This window comes from Hyla sarda, unplaced genomic scaffold (assembly GCF_029499605.1).
Source record: "Hyla sarda isolate aHylSar1 unplaced genomic scaffold, aHylSar1.hap1 scaffold_806, whole genome shotgun sequence".
NCBI classification, from domain to species: domain Eukaryota; kingdom Metazoa; phylum Chordata; class Amphibia; order Anura; family Hylidae; genus Hyla; species Hyla sarda.
The window spans coordinates 83,080-100,947 of record NW_026610832.1 but is presented as its reverse complement, the minus strand read 5'-3'; the positions used below and the strand labels follow the sequence as shown (position 1 = coordinate 100,947).

At 45.9% G+C, this 17,868-nt stretch overlaps 8 non-coding genes across 8 annotated transcripts; all 8 read left to right on the top strand.

Annotated features, from left to right (window-relative positions):
- Positions 1-1,218: 1,218 nt before the first annotated feature.
- LOC130347030 (U2 spliceosomal RNA) lies at positions 1,219-1,409 on the top strand. The gene has a single exon (XR_008885047.1). It is a non-coding gene; the product is annotated as a U2 spliceosomal RNA (small nuclear RNA).
- A 2,079-nt stretch (positions 1,410-3,488) lies between these two features.
- On the top strand, positions 3,489-3,679 carry LOC130347028 (U2 spliceosomal RNA). Its single transcript, XR_008885046.1, has one exon. It is a non-coding gene; the product is annotated as a U2 spliceosomal RNA (small nuclear RNA).
- Positions 3,680-5,772: 2,093 nt separating this feature from the next.
- Positions 5,773-5,963, top strand: LOC130347027 (U2 spliceosomal RNA). The gene has a single exon (XR_008885045.1). It is a non-coding gene; the product is annotated as a U2 spliceosomal RNA (small nuclear RNA).
- Positions 5,964-8,046: 2,083 nt separating this feature from the next.
- Positions 8,047-8,237, top strand: LOC130347026 (U2 spliceosomal RNA). The gene has a single exon (XR_008885044.1). It is a non-coding gene; the product is annotated as a U2 spliceosomal RNA (small nuclear RNA).
- Positions 8,238-10,330: 2,093 nt separating this feature from the next.
- LOC130346982 (U2 spliceosomal RNA) lies at positions 10,331-10,521 on the top strand. Its single transcript, XR_008885006.1, has one exon. It is a non-coding gene; the product is annotated as a U2 spliceosomal RNA (small nuclear RNA).
- Positions 10,522-12,610: 2,089 nt separating this feature from the next.
- Positions 12,611-12,801, top strand: LOC130347024 (U2 spliceosomal RNA). The gene has a single exon (XR_008885042.1). It is a non-coding gene; the product is annotated as a U2 spliceosomal RNA (small nuclear RNA).
- Positions 12,802-14,884: 2,083 nt separating this feature from the next.
- Positions 14,885-15,075, top strand: LOC130347023 (U2 spliceosomal RNA). The gene has a single exon (XR_008885041.1). It is a non-coding gene; the product is annotated as a U2 spliceosomal RNA (small nuclear RNA).
- A 2,082-nt stretch (positions 15,076-17,157) lies between these two features.
- On the top strand, positions 17,158-17,348 carry LOC130347022 (U2 spliceosomal RNA). The gene has a single exon (XR_008885040.1). It is a non-coding gene; the product is annotated as a U2 spliceosomal RNA (small nuclear RNA).
- Positions 17,349-17,868: the final 520 nt, after the last annotated feature.

The window sequence follows — 17,868 nt, the reverse complement described above, 5'->3', positions numbered from 1 at the left end:
CAGAAATGTCACACATATTTGGCCTGCAACTTTCTGTGCGACAAATTCAGACAGGAAAAATCAGTATAAATCCTTAGAAAATTATCCCCCAGTGTCTCCATCTGCTGGCGGTATTGAATAAGCATTGCTGCACTGATGGGGTATGCATTAGACGAAAAAAAAGAAGAAAAAGAAGAATAATACGCCCAGAAAAGAGGCGAAAAGGAGAAAAACGTAAAAAAACGTGAAAAAAAAGTAAGAGGAAGAGAAGGGAAAAAAAGGTGGAAATGGGTTTAAAAGTGATTTCGGCGGAGAATATATATATATATATATATATATATATATATATATATATATATATATATATGCGCACACACACACATAGATATAAACGTATTCTCCGTTGAGATATTGCAGCCGCTGCTGTGTCCAGGCCCAGGAGCCTTAGCACTGTGCTGTGATGTCACTCAATACCACTGACATCACTAGGTGTAAACAACATCTCTCCTTTGCTGTGTATGTGACTATGGAGCTGTTTGGTGATGTCGTCTATTACGGCCTTCATAGAAGCAACAGGAGATTGTTGCATCCATCTTGAACCCTCAGAACTACAGTGCTATGATGTCACTCACTTCCACAGGCCTTGCAGAGTGTAAACAACAACAACCCAGCTTTGTTGTGTATGTAACCATAGGGATTTGTGATGTCACCTAGAACCTTCACAGCAGCGACAGCTTTATGAGGAGCATCAGCACTGCTCTGCCTGAGCAGAACCATCACCGCCATAGGTTGTCAAATAACCCGGATTTAACCCACACAGGTAAGTCCAATGGGGTGCAGGCATGTCCTCTATGCTTACAGCTTCCCGTGGGTGTTGGTTTGATACCGTTTGGGGACAGCCAAGGAGGCATCTGCAGGCAACAAAGGTAGGTGTGTGCTTGTGTGTGTGTTTCCTATGCAGATCCTAAGCCCAGTGTCACATGCAAGTAGGAGGAGTAAGAAGGGTTCCTGGCAAATCCGGGTTATGGATTGCATTTAAAAAGGCCCCGTGGGAGTGCAATGGGCCCCTGTCTTGCTGCTTAGCAATAATGGTATGGGTTTAGGTTCTGCTGTGTGTACTGGTGGTTGACTGCCCCCCAGCCCAGAGTGTGCATGGAAAATTGTCTGGCAGCCTCCCTGACAGCAAGCAGTGATAGTGCCCATGAAGGGGACCTTGTTGGGCCCGCCCCTTTCACGGTTATCGCTTCTCGGCCTTTTGGCTAAGATCAAGTGTAGTATCTGTTCTTATCAGTTTAATATCTGATACGTCCCCTATCTGGGGACCATATATTAAATGGATTTTTGAGAACGGGGGCCGATTTCGAAGCTTGCTTCCGTCGCCCTATGCATTGACCCGATATGGCAGTATCTTCGGGTACAGTGCACCACCCCCTTACAGGGTTAAAAAGAAAGATTCCTACTTTCATTGCTACCTGCTTGCTGGCTAGCCAGCTAGCCAGCCCTGTGGGCCTTGCTGCTGCTGCAGCCAAAAAACAAAAGGTGGTGCTGCTGCTGCTTCTGCTGCTTCTGCTTCTGCTTGTGTCTGGCCCCTGTTGGAGCGTCCAGGCACAGGACTTCTGCTGCTGCTGACTAAATGGCCTCCTTAATTGGATCATTTGAGTAGCCAGCACACCTGTGCAGGTAGGGCATGACATGATAGGCAGCTGCCTTGATAGCGGGTGGGTGCTGAATGTTCCTAATTGACAAAATAAGATTAATGCTTATGAAGAAATATAAAATCTCATCCCTTCCCCAATATCGCGCCACACCCCTACCCCTTAATTCCCTGGTTGAACTTGATGGACATATGTCTTTTTTCGACCGTACTAACTATGTAACTATGTAACATAACATGGGGGGGGTCTCCTGGCTGTTCACACAGGTGTGTCATTGCTGTACATTGACCATGCATTGCTTCTGTGGTATTGCAAAGGCAAAGACAAATGCTTCCAGCCATCCATTGCACTAATGGATTGGTCATCAGCTGGCTGTCTATGTCCCGCATCAATATAGACCAAAGTACAGAGGGTTAGGCTATGCTATTGTGCACCTACCTGATGCATCAGAAGGTGCGAGGCCCTTGCTAAATTCTGTGCACAGACTTTGAGATCTATGCTTTAGACTGTATCTAAACCTGCTCCAACATGGACTGACATTCTGGCCTACTTTCAGCCGATGCGACTTGTCTGTCGCTGAACAGTCGCTTTTTATGTATTCAGCACCTATGTATAATGTTGTAAAAATGCTCTAGAAGCTAAAGTCGCAGAAATGTCACACATATTTGGCCTGCAACTTTCTGTGCGACAAATTCAGACAGGAAAAATCAGTATAAATCCTTAGAAAATTATCCCCCAGTGTCTCCATCTGCTGGCGGTATTGAATAAGCATTGCTGCACTGATGGGGTATGCATTAGACGAAAAAAAAGAAGAAAAAGAAGAATAATACGCCCAGAAAAGAGGCGAAAAGGAGAAAAACGTAAAAAAACGTGAAAAAAAAGTAAGAGGAAGAGAAGGGAAAAAAAGGTGGAAATGGGTTTAAAAGTGATTTCGGCGGAGAAATATATATATATATATATATATATATATATATATATATATGCGCACACACACACATAGATATAAACGTATTCTCCGTTGAGATATTGCAGCCGCTGCTGTGTCCAGGCCCAGGAGCCTTAGCACTGTGCTGTGATGTCACTCAATACCACTGACATCACTAGGTGTAAACAACATCTCTCCTTTGCTGTGTATGTGACTATGGAGCTGTTTGGTGATGTCGTCTATTATGGCCTTCATAGAAGCAACAGGAGATTGTTGCATCCATCTAGAACCCTCAGAACTACAGTGCTATGATGTCACTCACTTCCACAGGCCTTGCAGAGTGTAAACAACAACAACCCAGCTTTGTTGTGTATGTAACCATAGGGATTTGTGATGTCACCTAGAACCTTCACAGCAGCGACAGCTTTATGAGGAGCATCAGCACTGCTCTGCCTGAGCAGAACCATCACCGCCATAGGTTGTCAAATAACCCGGATTTAACCCACACAGGTAAGTCCAATGGGGTGCAGGCATGTCCTCTATGCTTACAGCTTCCCGTGGGTGTTGGTTTGATACCGTTTGGGGACAGCCAAGGAGGCATCTGCAGGCAACAAAGGTAGGTGTGTGCTTGTGTGTGTGTTTCCTATGCAGATCCTAAGCCCAGTGTCACATGCAAGTAGGAGGAGTAAGAAGGGTTCCTGGCAAATCCGGGTTATGGATTGCATTTAAAAAGGCCCCGTGGGAGTGCAATGGGCCCCTGTCTTGCTGCTTAGCAATAATGGTATGGGTTTAGGTTCTGCTGTGTGTACTGGTGGTTGACTGCCCCCCAGCCCAGAGTGTGCATGGAAAATTGTCTGGCAGCCTCCCTGACAGCAAGCAGTGATAGTGCCCATGAAGGGGACCTTGTTGGGCCCGCCCCTTTCACGGTTATCGCTTCTCGGCCTTTTGGCTAAGATCAAGTGTAGTATCTGTTCTTATCAGTTTAATATCTGATACGTCCCCTATCTGGGGACCATATATTAAATGGATTTTTGAGAACGGGGGCCGATTTCGAAGCTTGCTTCCGTCGCCCTATGCATTGACCCGATATGGCAGTATCTTCGGGTACAGTGCACCACCCCCTTACAGGGTTAAAAAGAAAGATTCCTACTTTCATTGCTACCTGCTTGCTGGCTAGCCAGCTAGCCAGCCCTGTGGGCCTTGCTGCTGCTGCAGCCAAAAAACAAAAGGTGGTGCTGCTGCTGCTTCTGCTGCTTCTGCTTCTGCTTGTGTCTGGCCCCTGTTGGAGCGTCCAGGCACAGGACTTCTGCTGCTGCTGACTAAATGGCCTCCTTAATTGGATCATTTGAGTAGCCAGCACACCTGTGCAGGTAGGGCATGACATGATAGGCAGCTGCCTTGATAGCGGGTGGGTGCTGAATGTTCCTAATTGACAAAATAAGATTAATGCTTATGAAGAAATATAAAATCTCATCCCTTCCCCAATATCGCGCCACACCCCTACCGCTTAATTCCCTGGTTGAACTTGATGGACATATGTCTTTTTTCGACCGTACTAACTATGTAACTATGTAACATAACATGGGGGGGGTCTCCTGGCTGTTCACACAGGTGTGTCATTGCTGTACATTGACCATGCATTGCTTCTGTGGTATTGCAAAGGCAAAGACAAATGCTTCCAGCCATCCATTGCACTAATGGATTGGTCATCAGCTGGCTGTCTATGTCCCGCATCAATATAGACCAAAGTACAGAGGGTTAGGCTATGCTATTGTGCACCTACCTGATGCATCAGAAGGTGCGAGGCCCTTGCTAAATTCTGTGCACAGACTTTGAGATCTATGCTTTAGACTGTATCTAAACCTGCTCCAACATGGACTGACATTCTGGCCTACTTTCAGCCGATGCGACTTGTCTGTCGCTGAACAGTCGCTTTTTATGTATTCAGCACCTATGTATAATGTTGTAAAAATGCTCTAGAAGCTAAAGTCGCAGAAATGTCACACATATTTGGCCTGCAACTTTCTGTGCGACAAATTCAGACAGGAAAAATCAGTATAAATCCTTAGAAAATTATCCCCCAGTGTCTCCATCTGCTGGCGGTATTGAATAAGCATTGCTGCACTGATGGGGTATGCATTAGACGAAAAAAAAGAAGAAAAAGAAGAATAATACGCCCAGAAAAGAGGCAAAAAGGAGAAAAACGTAAAAAAACGTGAAAAAAAAGTAAGAGGAAGAGAAGGGAAAAAAAGGTGGAAATGGGTTTAAAAGTGATTTCGGCGGAGAAATATATATATATATATATATATATATATATATATATATATATATATATATATATGCGCACACACACACATAGATATAAACGTATTCTCCGTTGAGATATTGCAGCCGCTGCTGTGTCCAGGCCCAGGAGCCTTAGCACTGTGCTGTGATGTCACTCAATACCACTGACATCACTAGGTGTAAACAACATCTCTCCTTTGCTGTGTATGTGACTATGGAGCTGTTTGGTGATGTCGTCTATTACGGCCTTCATAGAAGCAACAGGAGATTGTTGCATCCATCTTGAACCCTCAGAACTACAGTGCTATGATGTCACTCACTTCCACAGGCCTTGCAGAGTGTAAACAACAACAACCCAGCTTTGTTGTGTATGTAACCATAGGGATTTGTGATGTCACCTAGAACCTTCACAGCAGCGACAGCTTTATGAGGAGCATCAGCACTGCTCTGCCTGAGCAGAACCATCACCGCCATAGGTTGTCAAATAACCCGGATTTAACCCACACAGGTAAGTCCAATGGGGTGCAGGCATGTCCTCTATGCTTACAGCTTCCCGTGGGTGTTGGTTTGATACCGTTTGGGGACAGCCAAGGAGGCATCTGCAGGCAACAAAGGTAGGTGTGTGCTTGTGTGTGTGTTTCCTATGCAGATCCTAAGCCCAGTGTCACATGCAAGTAGGAGGAGTAAGAAGGGTTCCTGGCAAATCCGGGTTATGGATTGCATTTAAAAAGGCCCCGTGGGAGTGCAATGGGCCCCTGTCTTGCTGCTTAGCAATAATGGTATGGGTTTAGGTTCTGCTGTGTGTACTGGTGGTTGACTGCCCCCCAGCCCAGAGTGTGCATGGAAAATTGTCTGGCAGCCTCCCTGACAGCAAGCAGTGATAGTGCCCATGAAGGGGACCTTGTTGGGCCCGCCCCTTTCACGGTTATCGCTTCTCGGCCTTTTGGCTAAGATCAAGTGTAGTATCTGTTCTTATCAGTTTAATATCTGATACGTCCCCTATCTGGGGACCATATATTAAATGGATTTTTGAGAACGGGGGCCGATTTCGAAGCTTGCTTCCGTCGCCCTATGCATTGACCCGATATGGCAGTATCTTCGGGTACAGTGCACCACCCCCTTACAGGGTTAAAAAGAAAGATTCCTACTTTCATTGCTACCTGCTTGCTGGCTAGCCAGCTAGCCAGCCCTGTGGGCCTTGCTGCTGCTGCAGCCAAAAAACAAAAGGTGGTGGTGCTGCTGCTTCTGCTGCTTCTGCTTCTGCTTGTGTCTGGCCCCTGTTGGAGCGTCCAGGCACAGGACTTCTGCTGCTGCTGACTAAATGGCCTCCTTAATTGGATCATTTGAGTAGCCAGCACACCTGTGCAGGTAGGGCATGACATGATAGGCAGCTGCCTTGATAGCGGGTGGGTGCTGAATGTTCCTAATTGACAAAATAAGATTAATGCTTATGAAGAAATATAAAATCTCATCCCTTCCCCAATATCGCGCCACACCCCTACCCCTTAATTCCCTGGTTGAACTTGATGGACATATGTCTTTTTTCGACCGTACTAACTATGTAACTATGTAACATAACATGGGGGGGGTCTCCTGGCTGTTCACACAGGTGTGTCATTGCTGTACATTGACCATGCATTGCTTCTGTGGTATTGCAAAGGCAAAGACAAATGCTTCCAGCCATCCATTGCACTAATGGATTGGTCATCAGCTGGCTGTCTATGTCCCGCATCAATATAGACCAAAGTACAGAGGGTTAGGCTATGCTATTGTGCACCTACCTGATGCATCAGAAGGTGCGAGGCCCTTGCTAAATTCTGTGCACAGACTTTGAGATCTATGCTTTAGACTGTATCTAAACCTGCTCCAACATGGACTGACATTCTGGCCTACTTTCAGCCGATGCGACTTGTCTGTCGCTGAACAGTCGCTTTTTATGTATTCAGCACCTATGTATAATGTTGTAAAAATGCTCTAGAAGCTAAAGTCGCAGAAATGTCACACATATTTGGCCTGCAACTTTCTGTGCGACAAATTCAGACAGGAAAAATCAGTATAAATCCTTAGAAAATTATCCCTCAGTGTCTCCATCTGCTGGCGGTATTGAATAAGCATTGCTGCACTGATGGGGTATGCATTAGACGAAAAAAAAGAAGAAAAAGAAGAATAATACGCCCAGAAAAGAGGCGAAAAGGAGAAAAACGTAAAAAAACGTGAAAAAAAAGTAAGAGGAAGAGAAGGGAAAAAAAGGTGGAAATGGGTTTAAAAGTGATTTCGGCGGAGAAATATATATATATATATATATATATATATATATATATATATATATGCGCACACACACACATAGATATAAACGTATTCTCCGTTGAGATATTGCAGCCGCTGCTGTGTCCAGGCCCAGGAGCCTTAGCACTGTGCTGTGATGTCACTCAATACCACTGACATCACTAGGTGTAAACAACATCTCTCCTTTGCTGTGTATGTGACTATGGAGCTGTTTGGTGATGTCGTCTATTACGGCCTTCATAGAAGCAACAGGAGATTGTTGCATCCATCTTGAACCCTCAGAACTACAGTGCTATGATGTCACTCACTTCCACAGGCCTTGCAGAGTGTAAACAACAACAACCCAGCTTTGTTGTGTATGTAACCATAGGGATTTGTGATGTCACCTAGAACCTTCACAGCAGCGACAGCTTTATGAGGAGCATCAGCACTGCTCTGCCTGAGCAGAACCATCACCGCCATAGGTTGTCAAATAACCCGGATTTAACCCACACAGGTAAGTCCAATGGGGTGCAGGCATGTCCTCTATGCTTACAGCTTCCCGTGGGTGTTGGTTTGATACCGTTTGGGGACAGCCAAGGAGGCATCTGCAGGCAACAAAGGTAGGTGTGTGCTTGTGTGTGTGTTTCCTATGCAGATCCTAAGCCCAGTGTCACATGCAAGTAGGAGGAGTAAGAAGGGTTCCTGGCAAATCCGGGTTATGGATTGCATTTAAAAAGGCCCCGTGGGAGTGCAATGGGCCCCTGTCTTGCTGCTTAGCAATAATGGTATGGGTTTAGGTTCTGCTGTGTGTACTGGTGGTTGACTGCCCCCCAGCCCAGAGTGTGCATGGAAAATTGTCTGGCAGCCTCCCTGACAGCAAGCAGTGATAGTGCCCATGAAGGGGACCTTGTTGGGCCCGCCCCTTTCACGGTTATCGCTTCTCGGCCTTTTGGCTAAGATCAAGTGTAGTATCTGTTCTTATCAGTTTAATATCTGATACGTCCCCTATCTGGGGACCATATATTAAATGGATTTTTGAGAACGGGGGCCGATTTCGAAGCTTGCTTCCGTCGCCCTATGCATTGACCCGATATGGCAGTATCTTCGGGTACAGTGCACCACCCCCTTACAGGGTTAAAAAGAAAGATTCCTACTTTCATTGCTACCTGCTTGCTGGCTAGCCAGCTAGCCAGCCCTGTGGGCCTTGCTGCTGCTGCAGCCAAAAAACAAAAGGTGGTGGTGCTGCTGCTTCTGCTGCTTCTGCTTCTGCTTGTGTCTGGCCCCTGTTGGAGCGTCCAGGCACAGGACTTCTGCTGCTGCTGACTAAATGGCCTCCTTAATTGGATCATTTGAGTAGCCAGCACACCTGTGCAGGTAGGGCATGACATGATAGGCAGCTGCCTTGATAGCGGGTGGGTGCTGAATGTTCCTAATTGACAAAATAAGATTAATGCTTATGAAGAAATATAAAATCTCATCCCTTCCCCAATATCGCGCCACACCCCTACCCCTTAATTCCCTGGTTGAACTTGATGGACATATGTCTTTTTTCGACCGTACTAACTATGTAACTATGTAACATAACATGGGGGGGGTCTCCTGGCTGTTCACACAGGTGTGTCATTGCTGTACATTGACCATGCATTGCTTCTGTGGTATTGCAAAGGCAAAGACAAATGCTTCCAGCCATCCATTGCACTAATGGATTGGTCATCAGCTGGCTGTCTATGTCCCGCATCAATATAGACCAAAGTACAGAGGGTTAGGCTATGCTATTGTGCACCTACCTGATGCATCAGAAGGTGCGAGGCCCTTGCTAAATTCTGTGCACAGACTTTGAGATCTATGCTTTAGACTGTATCTAAACCTGCTCCAACATGGACTGACATTCTGGCCTACTTTCAGCCGATGCGACTTGTCTGTCGCTGAACAGTCGCTTTTTATGTATTCAGCACCTATGTATAATGTTGTAAAAATGCTCTAGAAGCTAAAGTCGCAGAAATGTCACACATATTTGGCCTGCAACTTTCTGTGCGACAAATTCAGACAGGAAAAATCAGTATAAATCCTTAGAAAATTATCCCCCAGTGTCTCCATCTGCTGGCGGTATTGAATAAGCATTGCTGCACTGATGGGGTATGCATTAGACGAAAAAAAAGAAGAAAAAGAAGAATAATACGCCCAGAAAAGAGGCGAAAAGGAGAAAAACGTAAAAAAACGTGAAAAAAAAGTAAGAGGAAGAGAAGGGAAAAAAAGGTGGAAATGGGTTTAAAAGTGATTTCGGCGGAGAAATATATATATATATATATATATATATATATATATATATATATATATATATATATGCGCACACACACACATAGATATAAACGTATTCTCCGTTGAGATATTGCAGCCGCTGCTGTGTCCAAGCCCAGGAGCCTTAGCACTGTGCTGTGATGTCACTCAATACCACTGACATCACTAGGTGTAAACAACATCTCTCCTTTGCTGTGTATGTGACTATGGAGCTGTTTGGTGATGTCGTCTATTACGGCCTTCATAGAAGCAACAGGAGATTGTTGCATCCATCTTGAACCCTCAGAACTACAGTGCTATGATGTCACTCACTTCCACAGGCCTTGCAGAGTGTAAACAACAACAACCCAGCTTTGTTGTGTATGTAACCATAGGGATTTGTGATGTCACCTAGAACCTTCACAGCAGCGACAGCTTTATGAGGAGCATCAGCACTGCTCTGCCTGAGCAGAACCATCACCGCCATAGGTTGTCAAATAACCCGGATTTAACCCACACAGGTAAGTCCAATGGGGTGCAGGCATGTCCTCTATGCTTACAGCTTCCCGTGGGTGTTGGTTTGATACCGTTTGGGGACAGCCAAGGAGGCATCTGCAGGCAACAAAGGTAGGTGTGTGCTTGTGTGTGTGTTTCCTATGCAGATCCTAAGCCCAGTGTCACATGCAAGTAGGAGGAGTAAGAAGGGTTCCTGGCAAATCCGGGTTATGGATTGCATTTAAAAAGGCCCCGTGGGAGTGCAATGGGCCCCTGTCTTGCTGCTTAGCAATAATGGTATGGGTTTAGGTTCTGCTGTGTGTACTGGTGGTTGACTGCCCCCCAGCCCAGAGTGTGCATGGAAAATTGTCTGGCAGCCTCCCTGACAGCAAGCAGTGATAGTGCCCATGAAGGGGACCTTGTTGGGCCCGCCCCTTTCACGGTTATCGCTTCTCGGCCTTTTGGCTAAGATCAAGTGTAGTATCTGTTCTTATCAGTTTAATATCTGATACGTCCCCTATCTGGGGACCATATATTAAATGGATTTTTGTGAACGGGGGCCGATTTCGAAGCTTGCTTCCGTTGCCCTATGCATTGACCCGATATGGCAGTATCTTCGGGTACAGTGCACCACCCCCTTACAGGGTTAAAAAGAAAGATTCCTACTTTCATTGCTACCTGCTTGCTGGCTAGCCAGCTAGCCAGCCCTGTGGGCCTTGCTGCTGCTGCAGCCAAAAAACAAAAGGTGGTGCTGCTGCTGCTTCTGCTGCTTCTGCTTCTGCTTGTGTCTGGCCCCTGTTGGAGCGTCCAGGCACAGGACTTCTGCTGCTGCTGACTAAATGGCCTCCTTAATTGGATCATTTGAGTAGCCAGCACACCTGTGCAGGTAGGGCATGACATGATAGGCAGCTGCCTTGATAGCGGGTGGGTGCTGAATGTTCCTAATTGACAAAATAAGATTAATGCTTATGAAGAAATATAAAATCTCATCCCTTCCCCAATATCGCGCCACACCCCTACCGCTTAATTCCCTGGTTGAACTTGATGGACATATGTCTTTTTTCGACCGTACTAACTATGTAACTATGTAACATAACATGGGGGGGGTCTCCTGGCTGTTCACACAGGTGTGTCATTGCTGTACATTGACCATGCATTGCTTCTGTGGTATTGCAAAGGCAAAGACAAATGCTTCCAGCCATCCATTGCACTAATGGATTGGTCATCAGCTGGCTGTCTATGTCCCGCATCAATATAGACCAAAGTACAGAGGGTTAGGCTATGCTATTGTGCACCTACCTGATGCATCAGAAGGTGCGAGGCCCTTGCTAAATTCTGTGCACAGACTTTGAGATCTATGCTTTAGACTGTATCTAAACCTGCTCCAACATGGACTGACATTCTGGCCTACTTTCAGCCGATGCGACTTGTCTGTCGCTGAACAGTCGCTTTTTATGTATTCAGCACCTATGTATAATGTTGTAAAAATGCTCTAGAAGCTAAAGTCGCAGAAATGTCACACATATTTGGCCTGCAACTTTCTGTGCGACAAATTCAGACAGGAAAAATCAGTATAAATCCTTAGAAAATTATCCCCCAGTGTCTCCATCTGCTGGCGGTATTGAATAAGCATTGCTGCACTGATGGGGTATGCATTAGACGAAAAAAAAGAAGAAAAAGAAGAATAATACGCCCAGAAAAGAGGCGAAAAGGAGAAAAACGTAAAAAAACGTGAAAAAAAAGTAAGAGGAAGAGAAGGGAAAAAAAGGTGGAAATGGGTTTAAAAGTGATTTCGGCGGAGAAATATATATATATATATATATATATATATATATATATATATATATATATATGCGCACACACACACATAGATATAAACGTATTCTCCGTTGAGATATTGCAGCCGCTGCTGTGTCCAGGCCCAGGAGCCTTAGCACTGTGCTGTGATGTCACTCAATACCACTGACATCACTAGGTGTAAACAACATCTCTCCTTTGCTGTGTATGTGACTATGGAGCTGTTTGGTGATGTCGTCTATTATGGCCTTCATAGAAGCAACAGGAGATTGTTGCATCCATCTAGAACCCTCAGAACTACAGTGCTATGATGTCACTCACTTCCACAGGCCTTGCAGAGTGTAAACAACAACAACCCAGCTTTGTTGTGTATGTAACCATAGGGATTTGTGATGTCACCTAGAACCTTCACAGCAGCGACAGCTTTATGAGGAGCATCAGCACTGCTCTGCCTGAGCAGAACCATCACCGCCATAGGTTGTCAAATAACCCGGATTTAACCCACACAGGTAAGTCCAATGGGGTGCAGGCATGTCCTCTATGCTTACAGCTTCCCGTGGGTGTTGGTTTGATACCGTTTGGGGACAGCCAAGGAGGCATCTGCAGGCAACAAAGGTAGGTGTGTGCTTGTGTGTGTGTTTCCTATGCAGATCCTAAGCCCAGTGTCACATGCAAGTAGGAGGAGTAAGAAGGGTTCCTGGCAAATCCGGGTTATGGATTGCATTTAAAAAGGCCCCGTGGGAGTGCAATGGGCCCCTGTCTTGCTGCTTAGCAATAATGGTATGGGTTTAGGTTCTGCTGTGTGTACTGGTGGTTGACTGCCCCCCAGCCCAGAGTGTGCATGGAAAATTGTCTGGCAGCCTCCCTGACAGCAAGCAGTGATAGTGCCCATGAAGGGGACCTTGTTGGGCCCGCCCCTTTCACGGTTATCGCTTCTCGGCCTTTTGGCTAAGATCAAGTGTAGTATCTGTTCTTATCAGTTTAATATCTGATACGTCCCCTATCTGGGGACCATATATTAAATGGATTTTTGAGAACGGGGGCCGATTTCGAAGCTTGCTTCCGTCGCCCTATGCATTGACCCGATATGGCAGTATCTTCGGGTACAGTGCACCACCCCCTTACAGGGTTAAAAAGAAAGATTCCTACTTTCATTGCTACCTGCTTGCTGGCTAGCCAGCTAGCCAGCCCTGTGGGCCTTGCTGCTGCTACAGCCAAAAAACAAAAGGTGGTGCTGCTGCTGCTTCTGCTGCTTCTGCTTCTGCTTGTGTCTGGCCCCTGTTGGAGCGTCCAGGCACAGGACTTCTGCTGCTGCTGACTAAATGGCCTCCTTAATTGGATCATTTGAGTAGCCAGCACACCTGTGCAGGTAGGGCATGACATGATAGGCAGCTGCCTTGATAGCGGGTGGGTGCTGAATGTTCCTAATTGACAAAATAAGATTAATGCTTATGAAGAAATATAAAATCTCATCCCTTCCCCAATATCGCGCCACACCCCTACCCCTTAATTCCCTGGTTGAACCTGATGGACATATGTCTTTTTTCGACCGTACTAACTATGTAACTATGTAACATAACATGGGGGGGGTCTCCTGGCTGTTCACACAGGTGTGTCATTGCTGTACATTGACCATGCATTGCTTCTGTGGTATTGCAAAGGCAAAGACAAATGCTTCCAGCCATCCATTGCACTAATGGATTGGTCATCAGCTGGCTGTCTATGTCCCGCATCAATATAGACCAAAGTACAGAGGGTTAGGCTATGCTATTGTGCACCTACCTGATGCATCAGAAGGTGCGAGGCCCTTGCTAAATTCTGTGCACAGACTTTGAGATCTATGCTTTAGACTGTATCTAAACCTGCTCCAACATGGACTGACATTCTGGCCTACTTTCAGCCGATGCGACTTGTCTGTCGCTGAACAGTCGCTTTTTATGTATTCAGCACCTATGTATAATGTTGTAAAAATGCTCTAGAAGCTAAAGTCGCAGAAATGTCACACATATTTGGCCTGCAACTTTCTGTGCGACAAATTCAGACAGGAAAAATCAGTATAAATCCTTAGAAAATTATCCCCCAGTGTCTCCATCTGCTGGCGGTATTGAATAAGCATTGCTGCACTGATGGGGTATGCATTAGACGAAAAAAAAGAAGAAAAAGAAGAATAATACGCCCAGAAAAGAGGCGAAAAGGAGAAAAACGTAAAAAAACGTGAAAAAAAAGTAAGAGGAAGAGAAGGGAAAAAAAGGTGGAAATGGGTTTAAAAGTGATTTCGGCGGAGAAATATATATATATATATATATATATATATATATATATATATATATGCGCACACACACACATAGATATAAACGTATTCTCCGTTGAGATATTGCAGCCGCTGCTGTGTCCAGGCCCAGGAGCCTTAGCACTGTGCTGTGATGTCACTCAATACCACTGACATCACTAGGTGTAAACAACATCTCTCCTTTGCTGTGTATGTGACTATGGAGCTGTTTGGTGATGTCGTCTATTACGGCCTTCATAGAAGCAACAGGAGATTGTTGCATCCATCTTGAACCCTCAGAACTACAGTGCTATGATGTCACTCACTTCCACAGGCCTTGCAGAGTGTAAACAACAACAACCCAGCTTTGTTGTGTATGTAACCATAGGGATTTGTGATGTCACCTAGAACCTTCACAGCAGCGACAGCTTTATGAGGAGCATCAGCACTGCTCTGCCTGAGCAGAACCATCACCGCCATAGGTTGTCAAATAACCCGGATTTAACCCACACAGGTAAGTCCAATGGGGTGCAGGCATGTCCTCTATGCTTACAGCTTCCCGTGGGTGTTGGTTTGATACCGTTTGGGGACAGCCAAGGAGGCATCTGCAGGCAACAAAGGTAGGTGTGTGCTTGTGTGTGTGTTTCCTATGCAGATCCTAAGCCCAGTGTCACATGCAAGTAGGAGGAGTAAGAAGGGTTCCTGGCAAATCCGGGTTATGGATTGCATTTAAAAAGGCCCCGTGGGAGTGCAATGGGCCCCTGTCTTGCTGCTTAGCAATAATGGTATGGGTTTAGGTTCTGCTGTGTGTACTGGTGGTTGACTGCCCCCCAGCCCAGAGTGTGCATGGAAAATTGTCTGGCAGCCTCCCTGACAGCAAGCAGTGATAGTGCCCATGAAGGGGACCTTGTTGGGCCCGCCCCTTTCACGGTTATCGCTTCTCGGCCTTTTGGCTAAGATCAAGTGTAGTATCTGTTCTTATCAGTTTAATATCTGATACGTCCCCTATCTGGGGACCATATATTAAATGGATTTTTGAGAACGGGGGCCGATTTCGAAGCTTGCTTCCGTCGCCCTATGCATTGACCCGATATGGCAGTATCTTCGGGTACAGTGCACCACCCCCTTACAGGGTTAAAAAGAAAGATTCCTACTTTCATTGCTACCTGCTTGCTGGCTAGCCAGCTAGCCAGCCCTGTGGGCCTTGCTGCTGCTGCAGCCAAAAAACAAAAGGTGGTGCTGCTTCTGCTGCTTCTGCTTCTGCTTGTGTCTGGCCCCTGTTGGAGCGTCCAGGCACAGGACTTCTGCTGCTGCTGACTAAATGGCCTCCTTAATTGGATCATTTGAGTAGCCAGCACACCTGTGCAGGTAGGGCATGACATGATAGGCAGCTGCCTTGATAGCGGGTGGGTGCTGAATGTTCCTAATTGACAAAATAAGATTAATGCTTATGAAGAAATATAAAATCTCATCCCTTCCCCAATATCGCGCCACACCCCTACCCCTTAATTCCCTGGTTGAACTTGATGGACATATGTCTTTTTTCGACCGTACTAACTATGTAACTATGTAACATAACATGGGGGGGGTCTCCTGGCTGTTCACACAGGTGTGTCATTGCTGTACATTGACCATGCATTGCTTCTGTGGTATTGCAAAGGCAAAGACAAATGCTTCCAGCCATCCATTGCACTAATGGATTGGTCATCAGCTGGCTGTCTATGTCCCGCATCAATATAGACCAAAGTACAGAGGGTTAGGCTATGCTATTGTGCACCTACCTGATGCATCAGAAGGTGCGAGGCCCTTGCTAAATTCTGTGCACAGACTTTGAGATCTATGCTTTAGACTGTATCTAAAAACCTGCTCCAACATGGACTGACATTCTGGCCTACTTTCAGCCGATGCGACTTGTCTGTCGCTGAACAGTCGCTTTTTATGTATTCAGCACCTATGTATAATGTTGTAAAAATGCTCTAGAAGCTAAAGTCGCAGAAATGTCACACATATTTGGCCTGCAACTTTCTGTGCGACAAATTCAGACAGGAAAAATCAGTATAAATCCTTAGAAAATTATCCCCCAGTGTCTCCATCTGCTGGCGGTATTGAATAAGCATTGCTGCACTGATGGGGTATGCATTAGACGAAAAAAAAGAAGAAAAAGAAGAATAATACGCCCAGAAAAGAGGCGAAAAGGAGAAAAACGTAAAAAAACGTGAAAAAAAGTAAGAGGAAGAGAAGGGAAAAAAAGGTGGAAATGGGTTTAAAAGTGATTTCGGCGGAGAAATATATATATATATATATATATATATATATATATATATATATATATATGCGCACACACACACATAGATATAAACGTATTCTCCGTTGAGATATTGCAGCCGCTGCTGTGTCCAGGCCCAGGAGCCTTAGCACTGTGCTGTGATGTCACTCAATACCACTGACATCACTAGGTGTAAACAACATCTCTCCTTTGCTGTGTATGTGACTATGGAGCTGTTTGGTGATGTCGTCTATTACGGCCTTCATAGAAGCAACAGGAGATTGTTGCATCCATCTTGAACCCTCAGAACTACAGTGCTATGATGTCACTCACTTCCACAGGCCTTGCAGAGTGTAAACAACAACAACCCAGCTTTGTTGTGTATGTAACCATAGGGATTTGTGATGTCACCTAGAACCTTCACAGCAGCGACAGCTTTATGAGGAGCATCAGCACTGCTCTGCCTGAGCAGAACCATCACCGCCATAGGTTGTCAAATAACCCGGATTTAACCCACACAGGTAAGTCCAATGGGGTGCAGGCATGTCCTCTATGCTTACAGCTTCCCGTGGGTGTTGGTTTGATACCGTTTGGGGACAGCCAAGGAGGCATCTGCAGGCAACAAAGGTAGGTGTGTGCTTGTGTGTGTGTTTCCTATGCAGATCCTAAGCCCAGTGTCACATGCAAGTAGGAGGAGTAAGAAGGGTTCCTGGCAAATCCGGGTTATGGATTGCATTTAAAAAGGCCCCGTGGGAGTGCAATGGGCCCCTGTCTTGCTGCTTAGCAATAATGGTATGGGTTTAGGTTCTGCTGTGTGTACTGGTGGTTGACTGCCCCCCAGCCCAGAGTGTGCATGGAAAATTGTCTGGCAGCCTCCCTGACAGCAAGCAGTGATAGTGCCCATGAAGGGGACCTTGTTGGGCCCGCCCCTTTCACGGTTATCGCTTCTCGGCCTTTTGGCTAAGATCAAGTGTAGTATCTGTTCTTATCAGTTTAATATCTGATACGTCCCCTATCTGGGGACCATATATTAAATGGATTTTTGAGAACGGGGGCCGATTTCGAAGCTTGCTTCCGTCGCCCTATGCATTGACCCGATATGGCAGTATCTTCGGGTACAGTGCACCACCCCCTTACAGGGTTAAAAAGAAAGATTCCTACTTTCATTGCTACCTGCTTGCTGGCTAGCCAGCTAGCCAGCCCTGTGGGCCTTGCTGCTGCTGCAGCCAAAAAACAAAAGGTGGTGCTGCTGCTGCTTCTTCTGCTTCTGCTTGTGTCTGGCCCCTGTTGGAGCGTCCAGGCACAGGACTTCTGCTGCTGCTGACTAAATGGCCTCCTTAATTGGATCATTTGAGTAGCCAGCACACCTGTGCAGGTAGGGCATGACATGATAGGCAGCTGCCTTGATAGCGGGTGGGTGCTGAATGTTCCTAATTGACAAAATAAGATTAATGCTTATGAAGAAATATAAAATCTCATCCCTTCCCCAATATCGCGCCACACCCCTACCCCTTAATTCCCTGGTTGAACTTGATGGACATATGTCTTTTTTCGACCGTACTAACTATGTAACTATGTAACATAACATGGGGGGGGGGGTCTCCTGGCTGTTCACACAGGTGTGTCATTGCTGTACATTGACCATGCATTG